This window comes from Emydura macquarii, unplaced genomic scaffold (assembly GCF_026122565.2).
Source record: "Emydura macquarii macquarii isolate MOO-44397 ecotype Brisbane River unplaced genomic scaffold, CSIRO-AGI_Emac_v2 contig_1253, whole genome shotgun sequence".
NCBI lineage: Eukaryota > Metazoa > Chordata > Testudines > Chelidae > Emydura > Emydura macquarii.
The window spans coordinates 89,651,845-89,665,093 of NW_027131390.1; positions in this window are offsets into that span (position 1 = coordinate 89,651,845).

The window sequence follows — 13,249 nt, forward strand, 5'->3', positions numbered from 1 at the left end:
ATTACCATGTATGGGAAAAAATAACTTCTGAAAATTCAGGTCAGCTGTGGGGGAGGGATGGGAGGGGCGGCGGAGGACAGTTAACAATGTATCTGTACATCCAAAAACTTCTAGAAAGGAATAAAATTGCAGTTGTTGAGAATATAATAAACATTTTAGATTATTTTATAGCATAATATTACAGGCAACCATCTTGCTTAAGGAGGCATAACATTTTTCACAATATACATTTAAGTTTTTATTATGCTTTGGATTAGCTTTTATTATGCTTTGGAAGAGCTTAGCTCTTAAAGGGGAAAATAAACCATTTTTGGTCAATCTATTGGCCTGGCAGGTAGTGCAAAGCACTTTTACACAGGAGATGTGAGTTTAAATCGGAAGTGACAATAACGCATGTTCTGACAGTCTTGGCCATACTCAATCCTCGATCTGCACAAGAACTCCTATTGACATCAATGGGCATTATAAACTCATTTTGAGAGTTATCTCCAGCCGAGAACTGGGAGAAATGGGAAGCTGACTTTTGGGGTCACATTCAAAGCCTGATTACACTTGTGTTACTTCATTGATTTCCCACATTTACACTAGAGTAAGTAGTGTAAGGCAACTATGTTCTGGTAAAAGTAGTGCATCTTTGAGATAGCATTTGAAAAAGATTCTGTCTATGTAGGTATTCATTCGGCCCGCATCACTTTAGTGTCTCAGTGCCAGGGCAGCAGGTAATTACAAAGAGGCAATCTGCTAACCCATGGATATTTGGGATATTTTTGCTAACACGGGGATTCTTGCTTCACATATGAATGTATTACCATCTTTTCAACTGCATAGAAATGTCACTGTCAAACTAAACATACAGTCCTCTCAATGTCAATTCTCCAAAGCAAACAGGTCCTTTGTGGAAGTCTTGTGCTTAAATGCTGTTTCTTTTGGGAACAACATTAACGAGTGTTGGCCAGAGGCTAAATGTGTTAACTATTCCCTCCTGGGGAGTATTCCCTCTCAGGGGCCTGATCCACAGGACACTGAAGTCAATGGGAGCTTTCCCACTGACTTCAATGGACTTTAGATCAGGCCCTCCAGGAACAAAGGTTGTCTAGTGGCATGGATAGTAGTCACTTCCCAATTAGAAGGTGAATAACTGAGAACTGTGTATTTTATTTTCAAACAATGGAAAGAAGAAACTGGTGCTACAAAAAAAGCACAATAAAAATGCCAGTGCCACCAGCCACTGATCTGATAAACTGAATGCCCTTTTGCCTTTACACTTGGTATAGTAGTGGATAAAGGACAATCAGGTCTCTGATGCAACAGGCCTCAAAACTTCTGCACAAAACAAAATAAAATTCTGCACAGTATTACTGGCAAATAGCTCTTACAAGTCTCAATTGACTTTACTCAGATGATCAACTTTAACATTCCAACAGAACAGGAATAGTGCATTTATAAACTACATTTACACAATTATTTAAATAGAATCATGGCCTCTTTCACTGCTCTCTACACTATATTCTGTTGTTTTTATCTCAGAGGCTTTAGTTCAGAGCTGGGACCAGCAGTGGGAGGCCTGTGGATTACAGGAAATAATGACCTGTATATATTTAGTTGTTCAAAGGAAATTAGAGTAACCTGATTTTTATTATTCCCAATAGTCCCACATTCTCTGGTGTAATAACTTGCCCTGTTCTCTAATTTACTTTTACATCATCGGAAATGTATACCATTTAGCCCGGATTCTCTCATGACCAATCAGGACCTCGTGCTTGCTAAGTTAAAAAACCTTCTACAGAATGCAGGGCCTTCTTAGCAAAAGCTAGGAAGAGACACAGAGGAGCTAATCTCTTTGTAAATTATGTGAATTGAAGTAAGTAATTTAACAGCTTATTCCCCCAGGTAGCCAGTGACCACTGTATGTCCCTGTTATTTAATTTGACAGTTAACCTTTTGAGGGCTGGTCATTTTAGATTAACCTTTGTCTCAAAAATTAGTAAGCAATTTCCTTCTGGTTAATTTTTTTAATTGTTAATTTTCCCACATATTTCCAGTGGTCACCACATTTACTAAACTTGTTCACCCTGTTTAATGCAGCATTTAATGAATCTGAGTTAGTTTGTCTGGTGAGAAAGGGGAAACATATTTTTTAAAGAAATAAGATTAAGTATGTATGCCATCATTTCCATTTATGATAAAATAAATCCAGAGACCATTTCATGTGTGAGAGCTAGCACGTTAAAAAAAAATCCTATAACAGATAACCATCTCGTGAACACCAGAAACTTAGTAATTTATCAGGTTTTCTTTTAATTAAAACTGAGAGTATAGTTTATGCACTGTTTAATTCAGAGTCAACATTTGGGATGCTGGCTAAAACTGATTTCCTGTTAGATCTGTTGCATTTCTCAGGACAATTGATGAAGTCTGCTGGATTCTCTAAATTCCATAACAATTGCTTAAACCTTACGCTCTTTAACCCATGGGATTTGGCTGTTTTGAGATCAGTAAATGAATAGATAGCAGCACAGTAGCCTTGATAATACATCCTCCTGAAATTCATGCTTAACATTTTCAACACTCCTGTACATTCTTTCCTTAACAAAAATCCATCCCTTGACCCTCCCAGCTATTCCATTTTAATTCATTGCTTCATTATCAAACTGCTTCAAAGTAAAGTGAATATTTTTTTTTACTTATTTTAAAATTGTACCTGTAATTCATGAAACATATTAAGTGATTCTTTTGCAAACCTGGAAATCTGTTTCTTTGTTATTTTCTTGCACATTCTCTTTCTTTTCTTACTTTTGCCATAAGTAAAGTTCTCCTGGCCAAAGCTTCCTTCTCCAACTCTCCCAAAATAAAAATCAGCTATTTTCATTATTCAGACAAAGTCATCAGTGCGAGTTTTACCTGAATAAGGACTGCAGGATTTGACCCTCTAAAAACTTTATTATTTCTTATTTTTATCATGAGAGCACTCTCAAAGTGCTTTGCATTGTCCAACTAGTAGAATAAAAGTCCTTACCCCAAAAGAATTTACAATCTAGAAGTCATAGCCAATGGAATAATGCAGGGAAGGAATTGTGGGTCAGAGAGCCACAATCCCCTGTGTTTTACCTCCTTGCTTCGGAGATAAATTTTATCACTGGCCAGGTGGTGAACATAATCATCTTCACTGTTGTAGCTCCCAACCTGGTTCACTCACAACCAGCCTTCTAGCATGCAGTTCACACCCTGAGTGCCTGTGTATAGCTGCAGCCCTGATCCAGCAGTTCTGACCCTAGCAGACTATTAGCAACGCACCAGACTTGGTTGCAACCAACAAGATGATTCTCACCCAGTTCTGAATTTCCCCTAAACAATGTGCCCTGAAGTGTCCAGCCTTCTCCTGGACAGCTTAGAAAAATAATAAGGTAAATTGTTCTGTGAAGAGACAAAACCACAGCATACTTATTAACTTAACTTAATACCCTTCCTTTTAAACACAGCACTAAATTTGTTTATGGTACAAAAGAAATAATCCTATGTAAATTTTGCTAATACATTTAAGTGAGTTCAAGTATAAGGAATGAAGATAGAAAGAATTACAAGTAAAACAAAACAAAATATGCTTCTAAAAGTCAAACAATCTAACAAAATACAATCTTTCCCTAAGCAGGTTTCTCACCTATATTCAATTCCCACAGACTTCAATCCCCCCCTAGGTTGCAGGACCCATCTTTCTCAGCTCACATGAGCTCTGTTTCATTGTCTGTCTGTCTAGTGATGGATGCCAAAGAAGTCTTTTATCCTTGCGTATATCTCCCAAAAGTCAATGAACTTGTTCCAAGAGGCAAGATGACCTCATGCTGTTCTTCCCTTCCTATGGGCTTCCCATCCCCCTGTATGACATTTGTGTAAATGGGGGGCTTCCACTATTTCTGATTCCACCCTGCTTTATTTACATAGGAGACAAGTAGATAGCTGTGACATTCCCTCCTCTCTGGGCAGACTGTACTGTACCACCTAATATCAATGAGTATCCATAATTCTGTATATAGTGTTAATACATACATTTCAGAATGACATTAATCACCAATGCATCACCAGCTTTCAGAAAAGAACCTCACTATGCACATTCTTATAATACAATAATATTGTATACAATCAGCTGATTCAATCGCTTATCACTTGAGATTCAGGTCCCCTGTGTTTATAGGACAGTAAACCTTTTAAATGGATTCCTTTGGGGGTTATTAGCCCTCAAAGTGAAGATTATTCAAGCTGTGAGGAAGGCAACATGAAATCTGGTGGTGAAGGAATCTCCATGCTCTTCCCCCCAACCCGCATTTGTTAGCTTAATAGTTTTGTTTACCTAATATGTAAAAATGGACCTTTAGTTTCTATGTCTGAAGATTGGGCTAGTCAGAGAATAAAATATATTCCTTTCTCTACCCAGGCCTGTTTACTAACTCCCCCCTGACATGTCTGGCTTGCACACATTTTGGTTATCATTCCAGCCTATGTCCATAGCTCTTAATACACACCATGCACACACAAGAATATTAATGATCAGTGAGTAACCAGTTTTCAAATGATATCTCAACGAGGCATATTTTGTACACAAGATTATTATGGTAGAGTGTATGATATGAATACAAGGGTGCTTATTGTCACAGCTTGTACTTTATTCCCTCACTTTTGAATCCAGTAAGATCTGTTCTGCAAAATGTTTGGAGAGTGAACCTCAGTTCGCTGATATTGGGGTGCAGCTCCTGTAGCGACTACGCCACTGTGACATTTGGGGGATCACCTAGACCAGTATGGAGTTCTATCACCACCTGCCTTGTAACTTTGGATGCCCAGACACGAGTAGCCAGCCCGTAAGCATAAAGGTCTCATCCTGGCTTCCACCACAAGTTACTTCTTGCACAGTGACATGAACAGATCTTCCAGTCCTGAGTTTCCCCAAACCTGTCCTCCCTGAGTTCTTAAGTACTAGCTACTTGGATTTTCCCTTCTAGTTCATCAACTCTGATGGGGTGATAACAGCACCCACTTATCAGTTCACTTTGGCGCACACACTCTACAGAGCTTGCACACCTGCTTGGAGTAAAAATAGGCAAGAAGTTTATTTAATAAAAAAATCACTTATTTGAAGATGAAATAGTGAGGAAAAGCACGCACATACAGGTTACACAGAAAATAAATAAATATGCAACTTCAGGCTTTACACTGCTATATCAGATACAATCCCTTTTCTAATACAAATCACCTATTGCTTCTGAATTTTTTCCCAGCGTGCCTCCTAGCCCTAAAGAAGGATCCAGCATTCATAGACAGCCCCCTGTCTTTAAGTCTGTCTCTCAGTTCTGGATACCTTTCACTTCAAAACCCTTCCCTTTTAACAGTTTATATATATTTTTTAATTTTTTCCTTTCTCTCAGACTATGGTAATTCATGGTTACTCAAAGCACAGGGGAAATTCCCTCTCAACCTGATAGCAGAGGCATCTCAGTGTCTTCCCATTAAGTTTAATGGTCCATCATTTGTCTTTTCCTGGGTTGTACCATGGACTGTTACTTGCATCTGATGTTGTATAAACACCTGGTTGGGAGGAGCCCCTGCTCACTGTGAGGTGTATTTGAAATTGTAGCACAAGTCATACGAATAGTATTCTCTCTATATAAATATAGAATCCTAACCTCAGTTTGTATGCATATGTCATAATGATTATGAAGTTCAGAACATTACAAGCTTTCATAACAGACCTTACTCAATGTATTTGTATACACAATAACGCTATATGCAACCAACTGATTCAATTGCTTACTCTTTGGTGTTCAGATCCCCTGCATTCCCCTTTGGATGTCCGGACTCTGTTTGTCACACTTACCAAACCAAATTCCTAAAAGACTGCCTAATGCTCTGGGTCATCTCCACACAATGGGCCTGTTTGTTTGCCACTGGGATAAAGCTAATTTATGTAAAGGACTGGCCTGAGAAGGTGGAACTCAGCACTCCAGCGTCTAAGAACGACTTCAGACTTCACCACATTCTGTTCCAAGTACAAGGCTACTTACTTCAACCTTGCCTTTGCTAATAAAAGCTCATGACACTTCATAAAATAACAAACAAAGGATCCATATGCAATTTTGCCATGGGGATAGGAATGGAGAAGAGGCCACCTGGGATGGATGTGCGTCACATTGCTATGCTCAAATGCCATGCTGATGGGTGAGGTATAAGAACCTAAACAGGATCTGACAGAGCAAAATTAGAAACATTATCAAAGTTTTTCCACTAACTTGAATAAGCCTGAGATCATGCCCTTGGAGAGAGGGCTGGGGAAAAATAGGAAAATGGGAAGGCCTCGCTAAAGAGAGGTGGTTGAACTTTTTACACTCTTATTTAAGCAGCATGCTAGCCCTATTTATGATGATTCACTATTATCTAACCCAATGGAATTACCAGAAAACCAGCATCAAAGTAGTATCTTAAAGAATATTTTTGGGGGAAAAGTTACTCAGGAGAAAAAGAGTAAGGGTACATTTTTGTAGTTAAACATTAATCTCTATGCCTCTAACTCTGGTCACATTTTTGTACACCCTGTATACCTTCTTCTACTAAATATTTCTATATTTATAATCTATAGAAGCAATGTACACAGCATTTAAAACCAATTCTACAAAGAGCTTAACTTCTGATATCTTAGATGCAAGGATAGTAAATGTAATCCTAACACGTATTGAGAGAACCTACTGCATACAGATATTACCAATTATCACATATTTTTAACAATCAACATTCATGCAATTAATAGAACACTTCATGTTCCCTCTAATTTTGAGCTCTGCATGAGCATATGTTATCATGAGGGAATATGGAACATTTATTTATACTGGATGCAAGTTCCACAAAGAAAGCGGAGATGCTGGGAGTTAGACTGAGAGTAGAAAAGGCTCAGTTTACATGGGAAAAATGTATCCAATCTGTTTTCTGAGAATCAAGCTGGGTTCTTTCCTTCTCATGAACCATCACTAGAAATAAAAGTTCTAAAGGATAAACTATGCCCTTGGTTATACCTTTGGTGTGCACTCTCATTGCCTTCAGTGAATTTGCAAAGATGTAACTGATTGCACCTTGAACTGGAACTTAATAAATAATTCTGATGATGCAGAAACACAAATAGTTCACTCTCTCTTAAGCACTTACATTGTTCTACTGCTCTAATATTAGAATGCCTCACAATTTTAAACCTCTGTGAGGTAGGAAGGAACTATTATCTCCTTTTTACCACAGGGGAACTGAAGCATAGAGAGACCAAATAACTTTTTCAAGGTCACACAGGAAGTCTGTTTTTGTGGGAGGGGAAATCAAGGAATTATACCCCAGTCTGCAGAGTACCAGGCTAGTACCCTAACCTCTAGACCACATATCCTCTTTTTTAGATCTTTTAACAGAAGTAAACAGCAATAAAAAAATCATTTTAGTCACTGAATGTCACAAATGACACTGGTTAATCTGTGATTATGTAGATATGTTTTGTAAGAAGGCTTTTTTCACACACAGACTAAAAAGACTACATTTAAATACCAACTGGCTAGATTTGATTCATATGCGGCTATCACCCATAAAAAAGGAAAATAGGGTCCCTGCAGTCTCCCTGTGTTTTGGCATAACTCTAGAATTTTTTTAATTTATTATCTGGCTTGTCATAAAAATATCAACTACCAAACTCCTGTAAGCATAGAACTTCCACCATCCCCTTTTCAACTCTCTCTGCCATAATCTGCTTTTTTTCTCTTCCTCTAATTTGATTTCTTTGTCTAGTATTTACATATCTAAACCTGTGAATTTGTGCATGACATGGTGCTCTTCCATTTATCCATAAAACATGGGTATATTTAATTCCACCATCTCAATGCTACCCTGTTTTAGAGGATTCTCTCCCATCTACTGAAGCATATTGAGTTGAGTGGTCAGGAGCAAGATATCTAAAACAAGGAGAGGCATCTGGTGGTAGATGCCATTACATGTCTTACAATTGAAGAGTGGCTTTCTTTTTCTTTCCTATAGGATAGCCTGTACCACTAAATTCCCCTATGATTCTGCATCAGAAATGTCAAGAGGATGTTGATGAAACAAATTCTCCTCCAACAGTAGAAACTGAAGCAGCTGCAGGAGTTGCAGATGCACACTCTAAATCATTGTGTCTTTCCTCTTGCAGGACAAGCCCCTGGGAGAATTCTGGTTTACCACATATCTGACATGTATTTACGTGTAGCACAACAGAAGTTAAATGGCGATTCTGTGTGTATAACTGTATTTATTAAAAATGTCAAAAGCACAAGATGTATTTTTCCCTCATCACTATTTCCCTGACTGAGGTAACATTCACAACAGCAACATCTTTAGAGCAGCTGATTCCTGAAACAAGAATAGAGTATACTCATCTATCAGCGGTTAAAGAGGAGAAAGATTTCACCTGGAAGTATCCCATTCAGATACTTGTTTCAAGTGCTCTTCTAGCCAATATTGATGCACAATAAGGTGAACTCTATCTGAATGCCAGTGTATGATTGTGTAATTTGTATGGCTTGGAATGAGAATGCAGTTCAGCCAATTCACATGTCCAGAATCTTAGAAGATCCATGATGAAAAGGAAAGATGCACAAGTAGAAAAAAAAAAAAACAGAATACAGCTTCTGTTCTCAAATCCAATTCTCCTGGTGCAACTCCATTCAAGTTAATAGGGGAGCACTAGTGAGAGAGAGAGAGAGAGAGAGAGAGAGAGAGAGAGAGATCAAATGTAGTGTTTGTTTACATTGACTAAATATGTTAGCAATGACCCTACTGCCCAAAAAAAAAAAAAAAAAGAGAGAGAGAGAGAGAGACATTTTCTTTTGCTGATATCATTAGCAAATATGTATTTTTTTAACCATTATTTTCACTGCAGGCTTTACTGCACAAAGAATCCAGAGGGAACTGAAAATCATATAATTGTGCAGGTTGGGGAATTCTCTAAAAATAGGTAACCATGGCACCCTTGTCATTAGCAATCAAGTAATCTTGATAAAAAGTAAAGTAATTAGCCTTTGAGAAGAGCACAAAGCTAATTAAAAATGACAACTTAGTCATCTCAGCAAACAACAGCACAGAATCATTCAGTAGTTCTAACTACAGTGCAACAGTGCAATAAACTAAACCTTGAAATGGCCTCTTTTCAAACCAGTTATTGTATCTTGTAAGTCAAACTTTGCAAACATTTTCTGCAGCTTTAAAGTTTAAATTTGCCTCATTCTCATCAATATACACTTCATTTGTCCTTAAATTATATACCTCTCATATTTCATTGTTATCTTTAGTCTCCTCTATTTCTGTATGATCATTTTGTTTTATTAGCTTTTGCTAAGAACCTTTCCATGTAGCAGTAGTTTTTATAATTAAAAAAATGACATTTAAGAGCACTGAAAAATCATATAAAAGGGACAGAGTAAAACGTGAAGTATGCATGAGAACACATGCACCGTCTGAAAGATTTACAAGTTGCAAATAACGAGTTTATTCTCATAACAATCTAAGTTTTCCAGTCTTCATAAGTGAAGATAAGAAGGAGTAAGAACATCAGTCATGCATGGGCACAGCCATTTGGGGTCCTATCCTGCACCCGTTGATATTAATGGCAACATTTTCACTGATTTCACTGTGGGCAAGCTTAGGGTCTGTCAAATGAACTATGGCTGTTTTTTTCTCTGTTGCGATCAAGAAAAATCAAGGAAGATGATTCCTTTACAGAGAACTATTCTGACTGGAAAAAATCCTCTTTTTATTGATAGAAATCTTCCCTCAAGCTGTAGGTCCTAGGGGTAACGATTTACAATCATTCTGCAAGATTCTGCTAAATGTTTCCTACTTGATGTCACTGTTCAAGACAGAAGTACCCAGATGTCACCTACTACAGGACAGACCCAACGAAGAAAACAACAGAACACTACTGGCCATCACCTACAGCCCTCAACTAAAATCTCTCCAACACATCATTAAGGATCTACAACCTATCCTAGCTGATGATCCCTCACTCGCTCAAGCTGTGGGAGGCAGGCCTATCCTTGCTTACAGACAGCCCACCGACCTGAAGCAAATACTGACCAGCAACCGTACACCATACAAGAAGATCACTAACCCAGGAACCTGTCCCTGCAACAAACCCCATTGCCAGCTCTGCCCACACATTGACTCTAGTGACACCATCACAGGTCCTAACCACATCAGCCACACCATAAGAAGCTCATTCTCCTGCACATCTACTAATGTAATATATGCCATCATGTGCCAGCAATGCCCCTCTGCCATGCACATTGGCCAAACCAGATTGTCACTACTCAAAAAAAATAAATGGACACAAATCAGATATAAAAAATGGTAACATCCATAAACCAATCGGAGAGCACTTCAACCTCCCAGGACATTCTGTAGCTGACTTGAAAGTTGCTATACTTCTGCAAAAAAACTTCAAAAACAGACTTCAAAGAGAAACTGCAGAATTGGAACTCATCTGCAAACTTGATACAATCAAACTGGGTCTGAATAGGGACTTGGAATGGTTATCTCATTACAAGAAGTAATTGTCACTGTTCACACATTCTCACCTCCTAATCAATGCTTGTGAATAGGCCTCAGCTACTCTAACTGAATGAACTTTGCTTATACCTACCTTCCCCATTGTTGTTACTTACCCTTAGATGTATATATATACTTCCAATCTGATTCTATTCCTTACATCTGACTAAGTGGGTTACAGCCCATGAAAGCTTATGCCTGCAGAAATTAAATTTGTTAGTTTTTAAAGTGCTACAGGACTCTCGTTGTTTTAGTTCAGGACAAATGCACATGTATTTCCCCCTCATGATCCAGGAAGCACACCCACCCTAGGCTCCTGGCTCCTCAGCCTTCACCTCTCTTGGGAGGAGACCCTCGTCTCTCTCCCTCCTTACTGGGATTTTCCAGTCTGCACAGTTTCCTATCTACACTGTGTTATTTTCAGCAAGCCAAAGTGCCTAAACAGGCCAGAGTCTGTGCTTTGCTCTCTCTCCAGAAGCTATAAACAGTGTAATTGCCCACTGTTATACGTTACTACGCAGCTCTTTCTAAGCAAGGACATTTATTCTTATGGTGAAAGTATTACAGGAAAACCATATTAAAAACAATAAAAAATCCTACAGGCATACTAATATGCTTATGAGAGATCAACCCCAATTCCAACAAGGGCTCTGGTAGAAGTCAGTCCTTCAAACCCCACCAAGGGTGGTTGCATGTTAGGTGGCTCAGAACAAGCACCCCCTATGCTTTTCCTTTCTACAGGCAGGGATTTTGAGCTTCAGATTCTGGAAACATGCAATCAATAAACAATGGTCCCTTCTTCAGGTCTTATCTTCAAAAGTTGGGGGAAGAACTTTGCATTCACCACCCTCTATATATTTCCCAGTAAATCCACTTCACATGTATTGTCCCAAAAGACCATTCTTGTCTACCACATCACTTGATATAGTCCTTTGATCATCCAGGCCCATAATAATGCATAATATTTGCATTTATACAATGGACTCCAAAGATAATTAAACATAATTCAATACTTTTTTCATGAAAATTATCATATCTGTCACACTTCCATCACAGTTTTATTATATAGATAAGTGGGTCTCCAATACCACATTCTATAAAGCTGAGAGAATTAGCTTTCAATAGTAAAGAGAAATACATCAAATCCTCCAAAGAAATAAACTTTCGAAGTACGGTGCAAGACTTTATTTACTGGGTTTGAAATATTTTTCAAGCCTCACAGATATAAAAACGGTGAAACAAATGTCTTAAAATTCTACTTCTGATCCACATGTAAATATCTAAACTAGATCCTCAGGAGTGGGGAAGCCATGTTAGCTGCCTGGCATAATACAGTTGCAAACCTTGCCTAATTAACCCATGGAAATGCAATGTTGATCCCTCAGTAGTGTAGAACTTTTACATTATAAATATTCCTTGCTTCCAGAGTTTCAGGGGAAGAGGGTCTGACCAACATAATACTGATCCTTGGCTATAGTTTGGCCACCTGTTGCTGGTAGAGGTCAGAGTAATTTAGAGCAGCCTGTAGGGTGCTCAAACACTGTGCAGCGGAATCATCCTGCAAAATAAAAGGACCAAGACAACAGCAGTGCAAAAATGAGCATTACACTACTTTTGGATGCCATCCCTTGACTTGTGTTCTGTATATTTGGACTGAATCTGAGAATCAGCCCAAAATATATGGATTCATAGTTTGGTTAATTAGTTACAAATTTGTGTCCACACCAGATACAACTACAGCATAGCTACTATGTATATGTACACAGAGAAACATGCATATGCACTTGGGTACCAGTTCTTCAAGTTAGCTGAATCTGCTCAGTGACTTAACTATACAGTTTGACTTCCATTTCTACCAGTGTGACTCCATTCATTTCAGAGGAGTTACTCTTGATTAAAAATGGTGTTAATGACAGCAGAAAGAAGTATTTTATGTTTGAGCTAAAATCCAGGATCATAAAAGCTAGATGCAGACATAAAATATCTGTGTGTGTATGTCTGAGTGAATGTTCGGGTGAAGCAAAGTTTTGAGAAATAGTGAACTATGGAAATACCTGGAGTTTGTTACGAAAAAAATATTATCAGGCCAGAACCTCAACCAATGTAAATAGATATAGCTCCATACAAATCAGTGGAACTATACTGAGATATACCATCAGATCCTCAGTTGGTATAACTCTCAAATTTACAGCTGTTTAAAATTAGTCATGTGTTAATCCTAATTGGCAATTATCATTGAGCAAAATTTCTGAGCTTTGATTTGCAAACCTTTCACTGAAAACATTTTCAGTGTCAAATGTTTCTTCTGTTTTCTCCATTTTCATGAATTCTGTGTCATTTGGCAAATTCCACTTCAATTTTATGATAATTTTACAAAGGTACTTAGACCAAACACTAGTGAAATTTAAAAAAGCTTTTAAAAATAATGAAGGACAGATTGCCTTTTCATAAAGCTACTAGAGGAACAGGTGGCTAGGTCTCAGGATCTTATTCCTGGTTGTTACAGTGCATCAGGGAAGTGGGAAGGTAGGAGTGTTTCCTTTCCTTCCCTGTCTTGCCTTCCCCAAACAAAAGTTAAACTTTTATAGGGATGAGGTAGTGATCCACAGCACCTGCAAATATGTAGCACCTGCATGATCTTTTAATACAACATTTC